This window comes from Bidens hawaiensis, unplaced genomic scaffold (genome assembly GCF_021521415.1).
Source record: "Bidens hawaiensis isolate Kalapana, Puna unplaced genomic scaffold, B.hawaiensis_p1.1 tig00016662_1, whole genome shotgun sequence".
NCBI lineage: Eukaryota > Viridiplantae > Streptophyta > Magnoliopsida > Asterales > Asteraceae > Bidens > Bidens hawaiensis.
The window spans coordinates 31,597-54,242 of NW_027492525.1; the positions used below are offsets into that span (position 1 = coordinate 31,597).

Below are 22,646 nucleotides of genomic sequence, written 5' to 3' on the forward strand. Positions count from 1 at the left end.
AATTATCCCTAGTCGGTCAGACTCGTGGGAGCGATTCTGAATTAAGACTATTCTGACTTTGGACTCAAAGGGTTGACTTCCAAACTCACAGACCTCATTGTGAATGACGTTGGATGTAACTCGCATCAAATCATCTTCATGGATCTTAGTCATGAGATGAATTTGATATTGGTATGCTCATTAGTATCCTTAGACCTGAGATACATATTAAAACTTTCGTTTACTAAAGGTATTCTTTGATCAGTGTCAACCGTTGTCGCGTAACTGCAAGTCATAAAGGCATTGGTTGGGAGTATTCTGAAGTTCAGTGGGAGTTGTATGTAATCAAGATGGGAAACTGTACTCTTACATGTTATGTAACAGTTAGACATCTTGGCGCATTCGTTGATTCAAACTGGTAAAGTGTGAGGCCTCATCCAAACTTACTGTGTGTTTGATTGGACCACTTTGACTCGAGAACGAAAACGATAATGATTGAACGCCATATGAGATTGATATGATCCATGTCTCATTGTTCAATTGATGTCTTATACGGAAAGGATAGATGACAACGATTACTATATTTTCATTATCTTGCAATAGTGTATTCCAAGATCATTTGGTTAATGAATTTAAAATGTCATAACCTGTCGGGGGCATCCATGTGTAGCTAGAGCACCGCTGGTTGTCAGCGTTGAGAAACTTAACCGAATCCGTCCAAGTGGGAGACTGTTGGAAATATGGACCGGTCCGCTTAAGTCAACGCGGCTGACCGCGTTATGACCCGTGAGAGTTACACCTTGGGCAACGAACTAAAATCCGTTTAAGTTGTTTAACGGTAAATGACGAATATAGTTATGACGGAATTATTATTTATAATAGTTATAAATAATAATATAGTTTATTTACTAGCTAAATGAACTGGTTTAGGCTTTAAACGAGAGTTGGATCAGTTGGATTTTAGGCCTGATTATTATTTATTAAGGATAACTAAAGATTATATATATATATATATATAATCTTACGTAGTTATGAAGGCTAATAAGAAAAAAACCCTTCCCACTTTCTTGGAGAAAGGAAAAGGAGCCGCCAACAACTCCACTGCCGCAAGCCGAAACCGTCCGCCGTTTCTACAAGCAAGCAGTCACCACCGCATGACGCCGCCTAGCCCGTGCCGTCCCTCCGCTGCTACTGTTGACACGCCGCTGCCACCGCGCATAGCCGTTGTTGCAACCCGCTTGTTCGATTCGTCAACTAGCGTTTGTTCGTTGAACCTCGGTGTCTCAACCGGTTAATCATTAACCGAGGTATTATTTATCTCATCGGTAGTTAACAATATATCATATATTATTACTCGTATTGTTTGTAACCGGATCCTGTACGGTTCCGTTAAAGGTGGTGATTACTCGTTTTGTACTCCGCTGCGTATTCGTATTATTAATTGATTAATAACTATGAAACCAATTTAATTAAACCGGGTTTAAATGTTAAACCGTTGACTGATCACCACTAGAACCCAACAGATACGTGCTCCTTATACCATATTCGTACAACATCTATGACACAATTTGCAGAAAATCTGGTTAGTCGTATATTAATTAATTTGCATTTGTGACATAGATACATGTTTTTGTGTAGTTTTTATTCAATTTAAGAAAACTTAAGAGACAACCTGAATATTCCATGTTCTGCGTTTAGTAATCTCATCAGTATCACCAACCAGGTCCACCTTATGATTGTGATATGCTTTGATCCATTTCATATGTCCGAGGTTTGTTTCATCAGGCTCTTATACGGTACGGGCACCAATTTAAAAAGACCCTGAACTTCAGACAATTTGAAACAGTATTTATATCCAAACTTTCGCAGTCCGAATCTAGTTGATTGGAACGTTACTTTCTCCAGTGACTTACACTCATAAGTATACAACTCTTCTAGCGCACTTGGGAGACACACAATTGACTTGAGGTTTGTACAAGAACTCAAGTTGAGTATTCGAAGCATTTTAAGATCAATTTTTCGTGGAATAAACTCAAAGATATTACCCTTTAAACTCACGCCATATAATGAATCAATGAATAAAAGACGAAGATCACTTTGATACTCAAGATAGCAGAAATCAAGAAACAAGAAATTTAATGATCGTGATAAAGAAAACAATGGTTGTTTTGGGGTTCCGCCACCAATACGAAAAGATTTTAGCCTTTCTTGTTGATTTGCATGCTTTTTATTCCATACAGCCTTCCCTAGTTTTCTACATGATGCCAGGTTCAGCAGACTAAGATTCTCAAGGCTTTCATTGGTTTTGCAAACATAAGTCAGATTGCTACATCGCCAAAGAATCAAAGTCTCAAGATTAGGGAGCCGACAGAGGTTGTGGATACTATTAAGTTTGTGACAAGCTGTAAGATTCAGAATCTTCAGCGAAATAAGAACCTATTCCATAAAAGAATTAGTTTAGTTTATGATAGTGCTGAGTGCATTCAGGTGAACACATTTTAAATTAGAAAGCTAAAAGGCCAGGTGATAAACATAAAGCTTCATTCGTACCATGGGCGGTTCAAACTTTTCCAAGTTTCCATTTATCTATAGCCACCAAGAAGTTGCTTATCAATAAGCCTGAGGGTATGGTTTTAAATGACATCCATGCCAACACAACCATTGTAATTCTGGAAAATTCTTGTAGTACCCACTGAGTTTAACATAATTTATCTGCAGCAATTTTAGTTTGTGCACTTTTGCAAGAGAACCTGTTTTGATGGCTAACACCTGCAAATTTAGCATGATGTGATAGAATTAATTTGCTTACCTCATAAATGAAATTGAATGCACTAAAACTTACAAATCAATTTAATGCACCATATATATATGGAGTATCACAAATCAAATGTTATATAATAAATAGTTAAAACTACTAATAAGCATCAATCATGAAAGTTATATAGGTTTCTTGAAGTAATAGATTAGGATCAAGATAATATTGATGTGTCACACATTAGTTCACTTTTTTAGCTTACCTTTGTCTCTTGCTTTAGCTTTCGTGTGTCAAGTGCTAGACCTTCAATGGTTTCTGAACCCTTTAAAAAAAGCATAAAAGAAAATTAGCTAGTAGAAGTAGGTGGTTGTGTGATGGAAAAATAATCTTTGAAATGCATATAAGAAGCATCTTACATCTCCTTTTGTTAACATGCGATAAGCTTCATCACTGCACCATACTCTAGTTTGTTTTGCAGGATCTTTGGACTCTTCACGAAGTATATTTCTTCCCATATCTTGAAGCAATTGATGCATCACCAATTTCTTATTTGATGAAACAGATAGAAGGCATCTATTTATGAGGAACCTGATGCCAACTTTCGCATGCCAGTCATGCTCCAATATCTTAACATAATCTTCATCCTCACCAACAAAGAAAACAAGAATATGCAGAAATAACTCTTTGTAACTAAGAAATGGCAAGGAGTCAAAGCTTTTCATCAGTACACCTTGAATTTGACAATGAAGATCTCCTTTCAGTGAACTCAGTGAATTCAACATACTTCTCCAGACTTTAATCATGTCATTTCTCTCTTTTGAATCTTCAGCACAAACAATTAGAGAAAAACCTAAAACTCTGAGAGCTAGTGGATTTCCACCACAATATTTGCCAGCTCGGCTGCAAGGTCATTAAAACCTTCAGAAGGAAGTTTGGAATTAAAAGCATGGAAACTTAACACCTCTAGCGATTCATGATCATTCAACAATTTTGGTTGGTGCACATGGCACCTCCAGGATTTGGATCTAAACCATAAATGTATATCTAGAAGCCTAGTTGTTACTATAATCTTGCTTCGTGTATGAATGGCATTCGCTCCAAGCAAAGAGCCTATTTCATTGAGTTCATCAATGTCATCAAGGACCACAAGAACTTTCTTCATATGTAGGGCTTTGTTGATCTTAGTCGTACCCTCAAAAGCACAGGATATCATTTTATCCTTATCCTCCAAAATGTCTGTTAGAAGTTGTTTCTGTAGCTCAAGCAAACCATAAGTTTGTTTTAAGTGATCTCCAATCTCTTCAAGAAAACAACTACTTTCAAAGTTATGCTTGTTTGAGTTGTAAATATATCTGGCGAGCGTTGTCTTGCTACTACCTCCCATTCCACAAATTGCTAGAACATTAGTATCGGAGTGCTCATTGTTTAACCAGGAATTGATCTCTTCAGCTCGAGTCTCCATTCAAGTTAGATAGGGTAGAGTAGTAAGATGTTTCAAATCTAGTTCATAGTAAATTTTATGGACAATTTTTGCAATAAATTATGTTTCGGATCTGGAACAAAAGAAGAAGAAATTATGTTAGAGTAAAACAGTTTTAGCAAACATAATTTTCTTCCTGCAACTACTTAAGAAAATTATGTGATTATGGAGTAACATTTCATCATCATGTACTTCTCATCGAGATCAGAGTCAATTTGTATATAAGGTTTCAATCAATTCCTGCCAATATCCGTGCCAGGAAATTAAAAACATAAATCACGGGAAACCTATAGACTTAAACAATAACAATATGTTTTCTAAAGCTTAACTTACAGGGATGAACATGGAAATCACTCTGAAGCAACCATAATGTTCTTCCTGTAACAACTTTGGAAATTCATGTGATTATGAAGTAGCAATGAATTTGTAATGCTTATTTTTGTATTACCTAGTTGATCATCGATCTTCATATTCCTTAAGAAATTTAACAATGCTAATTGTCTAAAAACAGTTTTCTAGAGCTATGAAGTTACAAGTATGAATAGGAAACGATACCCTGAAGCAACCATGCCACTCAAATTAGAAACTTCTTTTAGCGCTGACTTCCACCTATTGACATTGTCCTCTGTCCACTTTGATCCTTCTATAGCAAAACTCTGTTGTTGGTTCCTCACAGGAGAGGGGTCAACCTTATAAAAAACTGGCAAAATGAAATGATTGCGTTTCCTCTTTTGTTCGAGGATCAACGAAAGCTCATCAAGGCACCATCTGGATTTGGCATAGGTTTCTGACAGTACAATAATAGATGCCCTTGAACTTTTGATTGCTTTAACAATTTCGAGCTCCAAATCTTGACCTCTTCTGATTTCATCATCATCCCTGAACGTACGAATTATTGATCATTTTAGTGCTGCATAAAGATGATCTGTAAAAGAATGGCGGGTATCTTCACCTCTAAATCTCAAGAAAACATCAAACATGGTTTGATTTGGGCAGAATGAACTCATGGCTGTAGAGGTTGAAGTAGAAGCCATTGAAATAAATTAGACTCGTTTGAGAAGGGAATCAGATTAATGGAATATAGAAGGCATGACCTTCTAAGTTCCAATAAAATATTCAAATGATCGCATGGGTGATGATGCCATTGCCAAAATGTCAAATAAGACTTTTTCCACTCAGTTTGGTTGTCATGTGCCAGCTTACAAGCCTGTTCCACCCCTTCAATGTTATACAAATTTACATACACATGTATATATATACTAGTTTTATTCAAGCGTGTTACGTGAGTCACGTTTATTTTTTAAATTGTTGGAAATGTAGAATTTTTCATATATGTTGTGTTTAGGCAGGGACAGACCTAGTTTATTGTTAGGGGTTACATCCGCTACCCCTCAACTTTTCGTCGGCAGTGTAAAAAAATAGTTTTTTGGTTCGATTTTCGTATTACGCTACCCTTGAAAAAATATAACGTTACCCATGTGAAGAAGCACGATCTATTCCCGAGTAGGCTAGACCGATGATTCCACCGGGTATGGGTTAAGATATAATAACTAGGTTAACGAGAGTGTAGATCTAACAATTTCGACGACGGTAACCTGCAAAACAAACACCGTGAGCTCGCTACGGGAAGGACAAGAGTGAGGGTCTTCCTATAACCACCCTCTAGTGTGAGAATAAGTACAGTCCTTGTAGAGAGAAAAAAAATATTTAAGTGATTGATGTAATATGTGAAGTGTAAATGAATACCACATGATGATGTAATGAATATTTATAGCCAATGGTTAAAGGAATACTATTGGTACAACTGTCCTATTCTAGAAGACATTCTTTGTAACTGACTGGATACGTGTCCGCATATGATTAGAGATATCCATGTGCACGGTTATAAGTTATAACAACCTACCCGGAGGAAAATTTTGAGTTTCTCACTGCTAATTCGATTCAACTCTATCACTTCGGAATTTAGAAATCTATGGTCGATCACAAGTGTAATAATCTCTGTAATCTCTTATGTGCGTGTATTCAATTCGTTTGATCTACTAAATTTACAGCCGAATGTATCTCTACAAGGATTAATATTGAGTTTAATTAATTAGCTTAAGCGCATCACTTGAAATTCGTATAAAATTTATGTCTGCTTCCTTAACCAATTCTAAAATCTAACTTTTTATTACTTTTCCACATCTAGGAGATGTTCTAAATTGATAACTTGGAATAAATTTGGTTATATATAAAGGAAGACCTGCCAACAACTTAATAATAGCAAGTACATGAACTACATGCCTCATTGTCTACATAACATTACTATGCTCTATTCACCATGTATGCAAGTTGTAGTTTTCCATTATCATTATCCTTACTCTTGTAAGGTTGTTGATTTGATTTTCGTAGCCACATCTTGTGTTATCTGAAATACTATAAATACACATCAAAAGGTTTATAGAATTGATGGTTTCAGCGAGAGCAATCTTTTATCCTTCGTGATAGGGGTAATGGTTGTCATCATCCCACTCTTCGTAGACCCTTCTAGTAATAGCCTTGCTATAAGTGAAATTTTACTGGGTATATACTTTTTCTAATTAGCTGCTGTGTAAGGTGCCCTTCACGAAAGAATATTCGTATAAACCTTCTAGAAGAAAGTTAGTTATAACTATTTCGCTGATGTCAGCTTCTCATCATTCCGTGGAGACTTTCCGCATACACGGCAACCTATTACCCTTTATAACAGTTTGTACTTTAGTGATGTGTGTCTTTCTTGAGTTAGGCGGATGATGGAGATACATTGCGGGTTGTGACATTCGCATTTTTGGTTTATTTCGTATTTGTATTTGTATTGTAAACCCGACCAGTTTTGTCCTTAGGATCCTTCATATTAATAAATTATTGGGTTTTATGTTTTAGAATTGTCGGGTCAAGAAAACACCCTTTAAAGTATGTTAAAACACTCTTTTATGGCTAAAAATGACTTAAAACGAACTTCGAGCACCAAACTCGCCAATATATCAACGTTGGAGACCAACTCACCTCCCCCAGGACGTCGCGTCGTGCGGCCAGTTGAGACAGACTGGTCGCGCGTGGCGGCCACATGTATGCACATTTTTATGTTATAACTTCACTTAACCCCAACCAACCATCTTAAATGCATGAAATCATACTGGTAGAACTTGGTGGCAACCCCCTAACCCTTTCCATATAAATACCAACCCATTCTTACCCATTTTCAGTTGCTCACCCTCCTAACACTCTCTCAAATTAGAGTTATAAGCTTCTTTTACATGTTCTTGAAAGTTTGACTTTTGAAATTCAAACAGAAGCAAAACATTGATTTGAATCCGTTTTTGGTAATTAAAACCTGTATTTTCAGTTTGTTTGGGTTATAATATTGTACTTCTTTGTTTTTCCTTCTTCAACAATGGTCGAATTAGGTGTTTATGCCATCCTAAGGCACATATGAATGAAAAGGCTATTTTATTCCATTTCAACATTTTGATTCATTTAAACTTTCTGTTGTTGTTTAAGATCAGAGCATTTAAGAGTTATATTAGTTCTATGGCATTGGGTATGTGGCAACCAACCTCGGTCTCAAACCTGGTCAAAGACCGAACCGAAACCGAACTCTCGTTTAACTCTTTATTTAATTGTTTTAAACAAGCTGTATCTAAGATTTAAGTGTTTAAGTTCTTTATTTACCTTTTGCATTTGTTATTATAATATGGATTTATTGGACCCAAGCTTGGTCATATACCAAGTCTTGAACCAACCAAACCAAACAAACCGAACTATACCGAGTTCACTCGCTTAAAACACACTAGTTGTGTTTCGGGCCACCGAATCTCATATTTTTCTTCTAAGATCTTTTACAAACTGATTATAAATGTTTTCTTAAAGTACTTGGGATGTCGGGACCAACTTGATCTTATAACAAGCTTGGACCGACAACACCAAACACCCGCTTAACATTGACGTTTGGAGTTCTTCCTCGTAGGACTTCTAACTTAGTTAAAGCTTTCTGTTTTTAATGAGTTATCTCATAATATTTATCACTTTGGAATATCGGATTCGGGTTTGACAACTTATCAAGACCCGAACCGAATAAGCCGAACACTCGTTAAATCCCGTTTTGGTATTTATCTAATAAGGGTCATGCACTAGTGCATTAAACAAATCCCCACACATCTACTTAACAAATGTTAAGTAAAGCTTATGGATAAAAATACCAAGACCCGATTCCGAGATAACTTACTTTTAAACCATCATTTTAATTACTTAAGTTTATTTCATTTAAACCCAAAACTTTGTTTATTTATTTTTATTCTTATTTTATTTTACTTTAAGTATTCACAATACACCTTACTATCTTTAGAACCTTTAAATCTAGGATTCGTCCGTTAACTCGTTGAGCTCGTGTTTTTAAGCTAGCTTTTGAGCAAGTTCATCATCAAGTATCTTATTCCAAGTAAGTACATTCCCTCCCCCGTTTCATTTTTTTTTTACTTTGGTAGTAACATGCATACCTATTCAAATCTAGAATGATTAAAGATACTAGAACCTCAAACCACAAACTCTAGGATGTATGATACTTTGAATATTTGTCCGATTGTGTGTTATATGCCTCATATGCTTTACGTGCACGAGTGTTTATTTTGTTGTTGTGAGCCTCAATAAGTATGATCATACGCACCCTTGGCTACTTTAGCCTTGTGCGAGTAGAATAGGCCCATTATTCGAGTATTTGGGTAGTTATACCTACAAGAAAGGATCCTAATTTATTTATGATTTATATACCTCAATTGTTGCTTTTATTTATGGTTTCATATACTAGTTGTGGATTTTGTCTCATATTATATATACTCAAATTATGATATTGCTCACCAACATTCGTTTTGACAAAATATATTTTCTGCATTGTTACATGTTTGATTATTGGTTGATTGAAGTTTGAAGACACTATTTTTATTTTAAGACCGAGTAGGTTATTAGAAGAATGAACAATATATTTATTGTATTTTGTGATGTTTTGTATGGACAAGTTGTGTTACTTTTGATGATTGAATGAAATGAATGAGTTGATTAAATATTTTCACTTTAATAGTGTCTTGTGTTCTTTAGCAATCTGTCGTGTCCCGGCATGTTATAGCCGTCTTTGGTTGGGGTGTGACAGATTGGTATCAGAGCCATGACTATAGGATAGGTGGTTAGCCGTAACTTCCTAGTATAGTTTATGCTTTAGATGTACGTGCCATCATCCCTCTTACTCCGCTTGTCGCCATTGCACGAAGTGTAACCTCTATGGTCACCTTAGCAATGTGTGTCGGGAAACCTCCCGTGGGCAACCCGCTTCACCAAGGTTTGCCCCATTTAACCAAAACCGTCCTGTGCCTTTTGCTCAAACTCCCCCTCAACCTAGAGCTTGTTTCAATTGTGGAGATCCGAACCATTTTTGGAATGCTTATCCTCCACTTGCGCTTGTTAACTAAGCTCAAATCATGCCCACACCATATTACCAAACCCAAGCCTACCAAGTTCAAACCTATCAACCTCAAGTCCCGCAACTCTTGGCTTCTCCGGCCCAACCGCTCCAAGCTATGCAAGCCCTTCCTCCTCCGCCGCTCCCGCAAGCTATGCAAGCCCTCCCTCCTTCACCATCTTAACAAGTCAACCACACAACCAAGGGCCCCATTTATGATGAATGCCAACCAAGCTCAAGTAACCAACGACATGGTGAACGGTCTGTTTTTAGTAAATGAGCATTTTGGTTCAATTTTATTTGATACCGGAGCTGATAGGAGTTTTATTTCCTTTAAATTTGAATCTACCCTTATCGTACTTCGTACCAAACTTTCTCACCCTTTTTCCGGCGAACTCGCCAATGGTAGTTCCATCACCATTGACTTGGTCATTCGTGATTGTATCCTCACCCTTTGCAAGCATGAATTCTCGATCGACCTCATCCCTATGGAAATGGAAAGTTTCGACATCGTAGTAGGTATGCATTGGTTAGCTTCGCACCGTGTCGAAGTCATTTGTTATGACTAATTCATTCGAATCTCGCTCGTCAATGGAAAAACCCTCAAGGTCTTTGGAAAAAAAACTCTCAAGAAACTCAACCTCATGTCATGCTCTCAATCTCGAAAGTACTTGCGCCAAAAGTACGTTCCATTTCTAGCCCAAGCGGTGGCGAAAGACCCCGAAGAATAAACAATTCAAGACATTCCCGTTGTTAGTGAATTTCCCGGAGTTTTCTTGAAGACGTCTCTGGTCTCCCGCCCATTTTTCCGGTTGAATTTCGAATCGACCTTGTGCCCAGCGCGACTCCCGTAGCCAAGACTCTCTATCGTAAAGCTCCTTCGGAATTGCAAGAATTATCAAGCCAACTTCAAGAACTCTCAAATAAGAGCTTTATCCGTCCAAACTCCTCCCTTTGAGGCACTCCCGTTCTCTTTGTGAAAACGATGGATGTCTCGTTTCGCATGTGTATCGATTACCATGAACTCAATAAACTCACCCTAAAAAATAGTTACCTTTTGCCTCGAATCGACTACCTCTTCGATCAACTCCAAGGCGCAACTTGTTTTTCCAAAATCGATCTTCGATGGGTTATCATCAATTGTGTGTTCATGAAGATGACATTCCTAAAACCACCTTTCGTACTCGTTATGGACATTACGAGTTCATGGTTATGCCATTCGGATGAACCAATGCACCCGCGATATTCATTGACCTCATGAATCGCATTTGCAAACCATTCTTAGACAAATTCGTAATTATCTTCATCGATGATATTCTCATCTTCTCCATGACCAAAACCTAACATGAGCATCATTTACGTTCCATTCTCGATATCCTAAGAAAAGAATAACTTTATGCCCAGTTCTCAAAATGTGAATTTTGGTTAAAGGAAGTTCAATTTTTAGGTCACATCGTCAACGATAAAGGTATTCATGCTGATCCTGCCAAAATCGAGACCGTAAAAGATTGGAAAACTCTATTCACACCCACAGAATTCCGATATTTCTTTGGTTTGGCCGGGCATTATCGGCGATTCATTCTAAACTTCTCCAAAATCACGTTACCCCTCATCGCACTAACCCATAAAGGAAAACCTTAGGAATGGGGACCGAAACAAGATGAAGCTTTCCAAACTCTAAAGCTTATGCTTTGCAATGATTGTCGGTCCCGTATAGCTCACTCAATAGCTCAATCACTCACAATCGTAACCCACACATAAGTGTTGACAAGAAGGTTACGATTACTATTTTTGGGAAAAACAAAAGAATATTAAAGGCAGAATCAATAATACTCTATGTTGCTCAGCAGACATGAAAGTAACAAACACACAAAGTAACTCAAAAGATTTACATATATATTGTGAAGGATACAATGAAAATCAATTAAGGTTTCAAGGTGGAATGTTAGGATATATGGCAGCTTTCCCTACAGGAGGGAGACAACCGTCAAATCACAATATGCGCTCTGTGTCCGTTGTTGACATAGGCGTGTCCTAAAGTTTCCTTTTATAGGCCTGCCCTGACACCTGACATTCCTTTTAGAAACCCTAATGATTGATAGACAACATATTCAAAGGTATTACAAAATATTCTAAGTGTAATCAGGTCTTCGAGCAAGCTTTGTAGCTTTTGTCTTTTAGCGAGCATACCTGGTAACCATTAAGTGTGTTGGGGAATAGTTCTCCGAGTAAGCTTTACTTAGAATATTTTCCTTAGAAAATATTCATCAAGCAGGCTTCAAACTTCATGATAATACCAAACTTTGCTCGGTACAATCCTATGAGAAAACTTGTTCTTTAGAGATCCCTTCAACCTTTTGTTGCATTAACTTATTTGAACAAACCCAAGTGTGTTGGTGACACTGTAGCTTGCTCAAAGTTGAACCTTGCTCGTTAGAAGTCCTTATGTAATTTATTTATCAACTTCCTTCAAGCTTGCTAGGAACATTGTTTATTATGAATAAACCTTGCTCGATCCACCAAAATACTTAGAGTTTGCTTTGAAACAAACCTTGCTTGACTTAAAGAACAACCTTGCTTGATGAAGTGTAGTTTGCTCGAACTAACACTCAAGAAGAATACAAAAAGATAACATTTCTCTAAGAGAAAAATACCTTGCTTGACTTAGTATAAGCTTGTCGGGAGGCCTAAGTTTGCTCGGTTTCCATACTTAGCCATTTTCCAAGGAGATTGAGAAGATTTCAATCTTCCTTAAGTCTTTTCTCATTCCAATAATGCTCTCTTCTTAACCCTTCTTGATGGAAACGATGATTTTGTGGTATTTTCCGATGCATCCAACCAAGGTCTCGGTTGCATTCTCAGGCAACGAGGTCAAGTTATCGCATATGCATCAAGGAAACTTAAGGTTCACGAAAAGAAATTACACGACTCGTGATCTCGAACTTGGTGCCGTTGTTTTCGCTCTTAAAATCTGGAGACACTATCTTTATGGCACGAAATGTGTTGTATTCTCCGATCATAAAAGTCTTCAACACATTTTCGACCAAAAATATCTCAACATGAGACAACGTCGATGGGCCAAATTACTTAGTGATTATGATTGCGAGATTTGCTACCACCCCGCTAAAGCGAATGTCATAGCCGACACCCTTAGTCGTAAGGTTAATGTCAAATACGTTTTGCTTCATAGCATCATCATCCAAACCGATCTTCAAGACCGGATCTATCGAGCCCAATGCACCTCCGTTGATGTAGGTAACATGTACAACGAAATTTCATGTGGAGCCGAACTTCAACTCGAAACCAAACACGATGGCTTGCTTTATCTCCTCAATCGTTTGTGGGTCCCGATCGTGACGAACTTCGTACTCTCATTCTCGACGAAGCTCATATGTCGCGATATTCCGTGCATCCCGTTGCGGATAAAATGTACTTCGATCTATTTATTGGTGGCTGGTATGAAAAAGGACGTGGCACTTTACGTCTCAAAATGTCTTACATGCTCCAAGGTTAAAGCCGAACATAAAAAACGTTTTGGTCTACTTGAGCAACCTCTGATTCCCGTTTGGAAATAGGAAGACATTGCTATGAACTTTATCACCAAATTACTCACCACTCAAAAGAAAAATGATAGTATTTGTGTAATCATCGATCGATTAACCAAACCGACTCACTTCATCCAGATCCCATAAGAAACTCGTATAATTGTTCCTTCTCCCTAAAATCTCTCATCTTCTTGCTCACATCACATGATTCAATTTCCACAGTTGCATTTCGAAGGAGGTAACACGGTTCGTTTTTCATCCCAAATTGAATGCAAGACCTTGTATAGTATGTGGAAACTGATGAATCGTCTTGTCCTGTCATCAGTAGGGACTACTTCAACTCATAGGAACGAGGCGTGCTTTCTTTCCCAAAACGATATCTTAAGAGGAGTGTTGGTGTATTTCACACTACCTTGAATTTCTTTTCCATGGCGGTCGTTAACCACCCCTTAATCATAACAACCAACCCATGTAATTATTGTTGGTTTGTTCTGGTTTCGGAATGGATCCATCAACAAACCCCATCTTGTTTTTTTGCATATAGGAAGTTTGTCATCTCTTGACACAAATCACTATAATTCGTATCTTTGAGTGAATCGTTGACTTGCATCTGCCTAGGATAATCGGAAGCATGGATATAATATGGTGAACTTGAATCGATGATGTTGTGGTCGTTCTTGCCGCCGCCGCCACCGGTTGGACCATCATCTCCATTCATCGTGCTTTTGTTATAGAGATTTTAGGGTTTATCTTATTTCAAGACCCCTTCTTTGATACCATAAAAAATATCAGAGAAGGTTTTGTTTTCTTATTCATCAAAAAGAACAAATGAGGAAGGATATAAATACATAATACATCCAGTCTCCTAATATGCCTAAAAAAAACTATGGCTAGGATAGGATATCGATAAAAACAAAACACAAACATAAAAGAAGTAAAGAATAAATATAATATTAAAATTATATCTGAATCCAATAGGTTGCTTAATCTTGGATTCCATTTTGAAGGGTAAAAAATATTTTGTATTTTAAACCAATTTGGAGGTGATGTTGATGATTATAGTAAAAAAATGAGAGTTGTAAATACTTTCATGTGAGGGCATAAAACAGTTTTAAAATGAATACTACTTGTATCTCTAGAGCAGGGGCAACAATCTGTATATTCCTAAAACAGTGAATTAATTATTTGTAAACTTTTCTTAATTATAGTTTAGAAAAACATTCTAAAAGAAACAAAATCACAGTAATGTTCTAATTATTGTTCACAGAGTAATGTCCTGATTAATGTTCACAGTTTCGGTAGTTTGTTTTCTGTAATTGCTGTCGCAGCTGCCAGCAAGTTCAAAACCCCTCAACCCACAAAGTTACTTGTTAATAAACCCGCCAACGTGCCCCTACATTGGACCACTTGTTGAATATAAATATATATATATATATATATATATATATATATATATGTGCTGAAGGGTTCCTTCGTTCCAATTACTCATCCAGATAACAATCTTCTCCTCTCATTGCAATTTTAACAATAAGGGAATTCAACTTCTCTGGTATCTTTCTCTTTATTTTCTTGTGGTAGAGCTTCAAAAGGCGATTTACGTTGTAATCAACGTCAATAATCCATACTGTCTTCTCGAAATCCTTCACACATGATTCGACTGCCATGGAATCAACACAGCCCAATACGAATAGTGTATATTTGTCAGTACGCGTCAAGCTTTTGAGGCAGCAAACAAATTCAACTCCCTCGAGCCCGGATACTTCCTTCTTAATCTTGCGTATGCCACTTTCTTTATTAAAATATCCCAGCCAAATTCTCTGAAATATAACACAAAATAAAGTAGCTTTAAAAAGGAATAAACACGTCTATTTCAATTAATAAAAAGATAGAACCGGTCATGGAATTTAAGAAGCTTGTAAACAATATCTGTATCATATACACGTACTTTGTAAAGGGTGTCTCTACAAATCTCCGGAACATAGTTCAGGCTCATACATGATGCACTCGAGTCTTGCAACTGATATGATCTTTTCCATCCTTGTAACTCTACGACAATGTGCGGTTAATTTAACTATTTGATCAATTTATTTGAAGCGTAATAATAATAAGTATCTAGTCTATTCATAGGGGAACTTACCTGTATTGGGAACGCTATAATCAACCCATCTCTTTATCTCCATAGGGGTTGATGACTTGAAGAAATCATGGCGGCTGAGATAATACACTCCTCTGCTCACCTCAAATTTAGACAGGTCTCCACCAACCACTTCTTCCAATTTCATAGTGTCATTTCCGCAGTATTCTTCTTTCTCTACGTCACCATCATCCATATACACAATGCTGGCACCACATCCGCTTACTATCATTCCTTTCTGTACAAAGATACGCACATAGATCTCATCATCAATGTCTAATACATTGCCAATTGGCCAATAACTTAACCACAAAGAATCCTCATCAAATCTGGGAATTGAATACACCAATGGGTTGTATATCCATGTAACACCCTTGGTTATGTTGCTGATTCCGAGGAAGAAAGATCGCTTATATCTACCAATGGGTCCACATAACCTGTATAAGCAACTAACATTCAGTCCTTGGATTCTGTATTTCTTTGGATGCGAAGACACACGGAATGATAAGAATCGGTTTGCTGATGTATGCTCATGTGCCATCTTGCTTTGATCTTTTAAGTCTCCCAGGTATGTGCTCCATATACCGTATTGGTACAACATCTACCACACACAAATTGCAAAAAGAGTTCTAATTAGTCATATATATATAATCAGTTTGAAATAACCTAGTAATATTGACCTAAAGTAGGGCAAATGAGTTGATTTTGTTAATAGGTTGATTTAGGGTAACACCAAAATAATAATGGGTTGAAATGGGATTTACAAGGCACGCTAACTTGTTCGTTAAATGTGAACGCCCAAAGTAATTTTTGAGTGAGCATGGGGTGGGGCGGCCCAGTTATATAAGAAGGGTGGTGGCCGATATGTGATAATTAGGGTTAATTTGTTTTCTTGCTTGCCAAGTTGAGTTTTCTTTATATATAGATTATAACCAGGTAGGGTTTAATCTATGAGGGCTTAAGTGTTTAAAGGACAATATATATGAATGATATGCACCATTTCAAAACGAGTAGTTTTATATAAAAGAGAAAGTTATGATTTGTGCCCTGTATTTTATGGGGGGGTGGCACTATAAAGGCTACATTCTGAAATTAATTGATATACGCCGTTTAACATTTTCAACGGGCACACTATACGTCTTGCCGTCAGTTGACCGTCCGGTGACTTAGTGAAATTACCATCATGCCCTTTAATAAGGAAGTGAAATTTCCATGATGCCCATTAATAATAATAATACTAATATATCACAATAACGATAATACTAATTATTTAGCCAATCCCTTTACCCGACCCTATCCTATCGATCCCCGTCTTCTTTAACTAACTGCCACCACTCGATCACTCCACCACCACTCAAGCCACCACATGGAATCACATGTTACAGTTGTGGAAGAATGAAGTGTGAGAAGGGTCAGCCAGCGAGAAAAGGCGGCCATCCACTTGGCCTAACCCTAGAACCTGACCCAGTTTAATGTTCAAAATTGGTTCATAATCGTTACAGCTTGTAAATAAAAACATAGGGTTTGTAATCAGAACAAAGAGATGATTCTATTGATATAATACTTACCTTGAGTAGTGCCCTAATTGATACAGGCGAAGCATCGCCGGAAAGCTTTCGGCGGCAACGGTGGAAGTGGTTTCTAGGTTTGTTATTTCGAGTACCGGGTCTTCAAAAATTCACTTAGGCCATGTTTGGGATTCCGTATTTACACTTCCTTTTGACTTATTTAAGGAGTTTTTGATAAGTTACAATATCCTAATTTATCAAAACTCCTTTTTCTTCTTTAAAAATTTTAAAAAGTCACATTATCCAAACACTCTTTTAACTTACAAAAGTCAATAAATTATAAGGAGATAAAAATAAGGAATCCCAAACACCCTCTTAATGGTCATGCACAGATTGAATCAACTTACTGAAATTATGCTTTAGGTATATGTCAACCTAAAGTTTGACCACAACAGGAACACATATTTATATTAGGTGTACGTCAACATAATGTCACACTATATATATATATATATATATATATATATATATATATATCAACCTGGGGGGGCCTACAATTTGCATTTGTTTGACAAAAAGTTAATGGATAACCTGGATATGCCGAATTTTGCTTTCATGAGTAATCTCATTATCAACCAGGTTCACATGATGATGTTGAAACGCTTTAATCCATTTCATATGTCCGAGATCTGCTTGATCAATTTCTTCAATAGCCACCAATTTAAAGAGTCCTTGAACTTCGCATAGCTTGAAACAACCTCTATACTCAAACTTCCTCAGCCTAAAATGATCTGACTGAAATGTTACTTTCTCTAATGATGTACAATAATTTGTATACAACTCTTCTAGCGTACTTGGGAGACACAAAATGGACTTGAGGTTTATACAAAAATCCAAGTTGAGTACCCGGAGCATTTTAAGATCAATGTCATTGGGCATGAACTAAATAGACTACCACTTAAACTCAGGCCATATAATGGGCCCTCAAATAAAACACAAAGTTCATTGTGATACTCAAGATTGCAGTAACTGAGAAATAAAAACTTCAATGACCGCGGTAAGGAAAACAATGACTGTTTGGGAATTCCTCCACTAATACATAGTGCTTTTAGCCTTTTGTGTTGATTTTCAAGCCTCTTATTCCATGATTTCTTCCACAGCTTTTTACACCCTGCCAAGTTCAATAGAGCAAGATTCTCAAGGCCTTGAATGGTATCACAAACGTGAGTCAGATTCCGACAGTCCCAAAGGATCAAAGTCTCAACATTAGGGAGCCGATACAGCTTGCGGATACTAACAAGTTTGTCACAATTATAAAGGTTTAGGATCTTCAACGAATTTAAAACCTAATAAGAAAAAAACAAATACAGTTTATGTGAAGATAAGCGCTCAGTTGATAAACAAAATTCTCAATTATATACCGCGGGTGGTTCAAACATTTCCAAGCTTCCATTAGCCATATCTATAGCCACCAAAAAGCTGCTCATCAATAAGTGTGAGGGTATTGTTTTAAAATGACATCCATGCCAACACAACCATCTTAACTCTGGAAAATTCTTGTAATGCCCCTTGAGTTTCACATATTTGAGCTCGAGCAATTTTAGTTTGTGCATCTTCGCAAGCGAGCCTGCTTTAATGGCTAATGCCTGAAAAATTTGCATGAAAAGCTTTGATCATGAAATTGTGGTCCTCCCTTACGTAGTTAGGACCGTAAGATCAGATATCAAGAGGCTGTAATCAAACTACCCTTGATTCTAATCAAGTAGTTAAACGAAAGGGTGTTTGGTATTGCATATTACAACAAGTACTTATCTCATTATTATGTTTAGATACACAAGTAAACAAAGTGTATTTTGATTGCTAATGTAAATCTCATATGTGATTATTTTTAAGTTACTTATATCAAATTTCCATAAGCAATCACGACAAACTATGTAATTTATATTTTATATAGGGTTACAAACAAGCGAGCAAGCTCTTTGTTTAAATCCCAAGCTCGGATCGTCGGTAATTTTTCAACCTCGAGTTCAGCAATGGCTCAACTCGTTTATTATTATTTTTATATGTACACGTACATATATGTAGAGTTAGTTTAGTGTTCGTGTATGATACTTATTATGAGTTCAGTTGAGTGTCAAGTTGAAAAAAATACTTCTTTATATTACCTTTGTCCCTTTCTCTAGCTTCCGAGTGTCAAGCGTTAAACCTTCAATTGTTTCGGAACCCTGTAAAGAAAGACATAAGAAGAGGTTAACCTAGTTGAAATAGGTGGCTGTGAAATTAACAATAATAATAATAATAATAATAATAATAATAATAATAATAATAATAATACATATTAGAAGCATCTCACGTCTCCTTTTGTTAGTAAACAATAAGCTTCGTCACTGCACGAGACTCTAATACGTTTTGCAGGATCTTTAGACTCTTCACGAATTATACTTCTTCCCATATCTTGAATCAGTTGATGCACCACCAATTTCTTATTTGGTGAAACGGTTAGAAGGCATCTATTAATGAGAGTCATGATCCCAACTTTTGCATGCCAGTCATGCTCCAGTATATTAACCACGTAATCCTTGTCTTTGCCTACAAAGAAAACAACAATGTGTAGAAACAACTCTTTGTAACTAGCTAGCGGCAATGAGTCAAAGCTCTTTTGTAGTACACCTTGGATTCTAAAATCAAGGTCTCCTTTCATTGAACTCAGTGAGTTCAATCTACTTCTCCAAATTTCTATTATACTGATCTTTTCTCGTGGGTCTTCAACACTAACGAAGAGAGAAGAACCCAACACCTTAAGAGCTAGTGGATTTCCTCCACAATATCGTACCAACTCTGTTGCAAGGTCACTAAAACCTTTCGTGGGAACTTCGGATCCGAAGGCATGGCGACTAAATACCTCTAATGATTCCTTATTATTCAACATTTTGAGCTCGTGCACATGGCACCTCCAAGAGATAGACTCAAACCATGAATGTATATCTGACTGCCTAGTTGTTAAGATAATTTTGCTTTTTGTATGGACGACACTTGTTCCAAGTAGAGCACATAATTCATCGTGCTCATCAATGTCATCAAGAACTATAAGCACATTTTTCATATGCAAGGCTTCCTTAATCTTAGTAGTACCCTCAGAAACACTAGAAATCAATATATTCTTGCCTCCAATAATGTTTTTGAGAAGTAGTTTTTGTAGCTCAAGCAAACCATAAGTTTGTTTGAAGTGTTTCCCAATGTCTTCCAGGAAACAACTGCTTTCAAAGTTGTGCTTGTTTGAGTTGTATATATACTGGGCAAGGGTTGTCTTTCCAGCACCTCCCATTCCGCAAATAGCTAGAACGTTAGTATTGGAGTGCTCATTCGTTAACCAGGAATTGATCTCTTTAGCTCGAGTCTCCATTCCGGTTAGATGGGCTGGAGTAGTAATAAGTTTCAAATCTAATTCATACTCCAATGTATCAACAATATTTGAAATAAAGTCGGCTTCTGATCTTAAATAAAAAGAGATTGTGCATTCAGTGCATGTAATATGAACTTCCTAAGAATGTAACTAGTTCAGATCATAACATTCTTCCTACAACTACTTAAGAATTTTAAGTGATTATAGTAGTTAACCACTGTTCTTCAAGCAAACTACAAATCAACATGTTCAACTAAATACAATCTCCAGTTTGTTGGGTTAATCAAGTTGTGAACAGGTCACACTGGTCATGGATCAGTGATCTAACTTTGACTAAGTTTTATGGGATGTGAACGCGTGAACTTGGGGAACAAGTGGACGATGAAGTTTGTTGTTGAAATAAAGGAGTAATTGGTCATATTTAGCATGTATTTTTTTTTTGTCAATACAAATAGGAGTAGTTTTGTCCTTTCATTTTTAACCTTGTAATCGAAATACATCAGAACTTAAGTTCCAAAGTATGTGCTAGCGTGTGTGTTTCTTTGTAAAACAAGGGGCTGAGCCAACACATTTGTGATCTATTATCCTTGCTAGCAACAAAAAACACTTTAATTAATTTCAAAATTGATGGCAGATTTAAGATATATATGTTTGGCATTGAGTTTGAAAACACCTTATTGGCTAGTTAAATGGTGTTTGGTAATCACAATTTTTTTTTATTTTAGCTTTTTGAAAGAGTTAGAAAACAAATTAATCCTGACTTTTTAAAATGGCTTTTGGAAAAGCCAATAAGGCTCTAAACAGTTTTCAAACTCAATTCCAAACATGCTCTTAAACCTTCAATCCACATATCCTCTTGGCATTACAATATTTACAATTACATACAAATCTTACAGAATAAATAAGTTGCCGCAGATTAACTTGTTTTAACCATGTAAACTTATATCTATATAAAGCATCAAAGGATACCACTTAAGTTATCCATTGAGTGAACCCGTTTACTGATTTGAGATTACCCAAAATGAACCCATATATAATTTGTTTTTACCTAAATCAACCCATTCTTTGAAACTGTGGTCATGATCAGATTAGGTTGATTCCGTGACATGAATGCTCAAATTATATATAAGAACAATGACTATGAAACAATTAGATTGTACATACATCCTACAACACTAATTTGCAGCGGTAGATCTAAGTATAGGTAAAAAAAAGGAGGATCAATCAACTGTTGAAGAATGGGAACTCGTCATAGTCATATGATCATGAAAAGCAAATATGTTTTTCATAAATTAGGGGTATTTTATCCAACAGTAGTTGTATAGAATGAGAAAAAAATATATGCATATGTTATGTAAAGCATAAAGGTAGATTGCTTATGAAATTTCAACAACACCAATCATCAAAGTCGCATTAATCGAAAATCTCATACCCTGAAGCAACCATGCCGGTCAAATTTCCGATCTCGCTTAGAGCAGACTTCCACCGATTCACATTCTCCTCTGTCCACTTTAACCCTTCTATGGCAAAACCGTGTCGCTGGTTCCTCACATCTGAGGGATCAACGTGATAAAATACCGGCAAAACGAAATGATCACCTTTCCTCTTTTGTTCAAGGATCAATGAAAGCTCCTCAAGGCACCATCTCGATTTGGCATAGTTTTTCGACAATACAACAATATAAGCCCTTGAACTTTCGATTGCCTTAACAAGTTCAGGCGCCAGATCTTGACCTCGTTTGATTTCATCATCATCCCTGAACGCATGAATTGCTGCTCGTTTTAACGCTGTGTAGAGATGATCTGTAAAAGAATGACGGGTATCTTCACCTCGGAAGCTTATGAAAACATCATACTTGGTATGATTTGGGTGAGAAGAAGCCATGGATGAAGAGGTGGAAGCCATTGAAATTAAACAAGCTGTGAAAACTCACGGTTTTCTCTATTCCAATAATATATTCAAAACCCCACTTCCTGGGTGGGAGAGCATGTGAACCTTAAATGTTTACAAGGAGTTTTGTCTTCTAACTACTATATTTTAATATTGAGCTTCCTGATTAACACAGTAAAGGCAAAGATAATTTGTCAGGAAAGAAAATAATAAGTTTATATTCATTTTATAATAAAGATTCCAATCCTGTTGAAAGTTGAAACTAATAGTTAGCTTGAAATGATTCTTTAGTTTCTGTAACTATTAATCAATATATTTTGTGTTAGAAATTATACTTTCATACAATATCTTAATTGAATTACATGTAATGATCAATAAATTAAGTTGAATTCTAGATATACAAATGTCAAAATCCTAGCAACGAATCTATAATAAATTCTATATTCTATAAAAAAGAAAGATTTTCTATAGATAGTTGGACTGGA

General features: G+C 36.5%; 2 pseudogenes across 2 annotated transcripts; both read right to left on the minus strand.

The window, feature by feature from the left end:
• Positions 1–1,555: 1,555 nt before the first annotated feature.
• LOC143551808 (disease resistance protein RUN1-like) lies at positions 1,556–5,385 on the minus strand (annotated as a pseudogene). Its single transcript, XR_013138554.1, has 5 exons — positions 4,770–5,385; positions 3,151–4,287; positions 2,997–3,056; positions 2,530–2,748; positions 1,556–2,415 (listed from the first exon to the last, which is right to left on the minus strand). The product of XR_013138554.1 is annotated as a disease resistance protein RUN1-like (transcript).
• Positions 5,386–14,707: 9,322 nt separating this feature from the next.
• Positions 14,708–22,277, minus strand: LOC143551819 (disease resistance protein RUN1-like; annotated as a pseudogene). The gene is made up of 8 exons (XR_013138557.1): positions 21,704–22,277; positions 19,222–20,362; positions 19,034–19,093; positions 18,290–18,514; positions 17,460–18,214; positions 15,364–15,961; positions 15,172–15,272; positions 14,708–15,043 (listed from the first exon to the last, which is right to left on the minus strand). The product of XR_013138557.1 is annotated as a disease resistance protein RUN1-like (transcript).
• Positions 22,278–22,646: the final 369 nt, after the last annotated feature.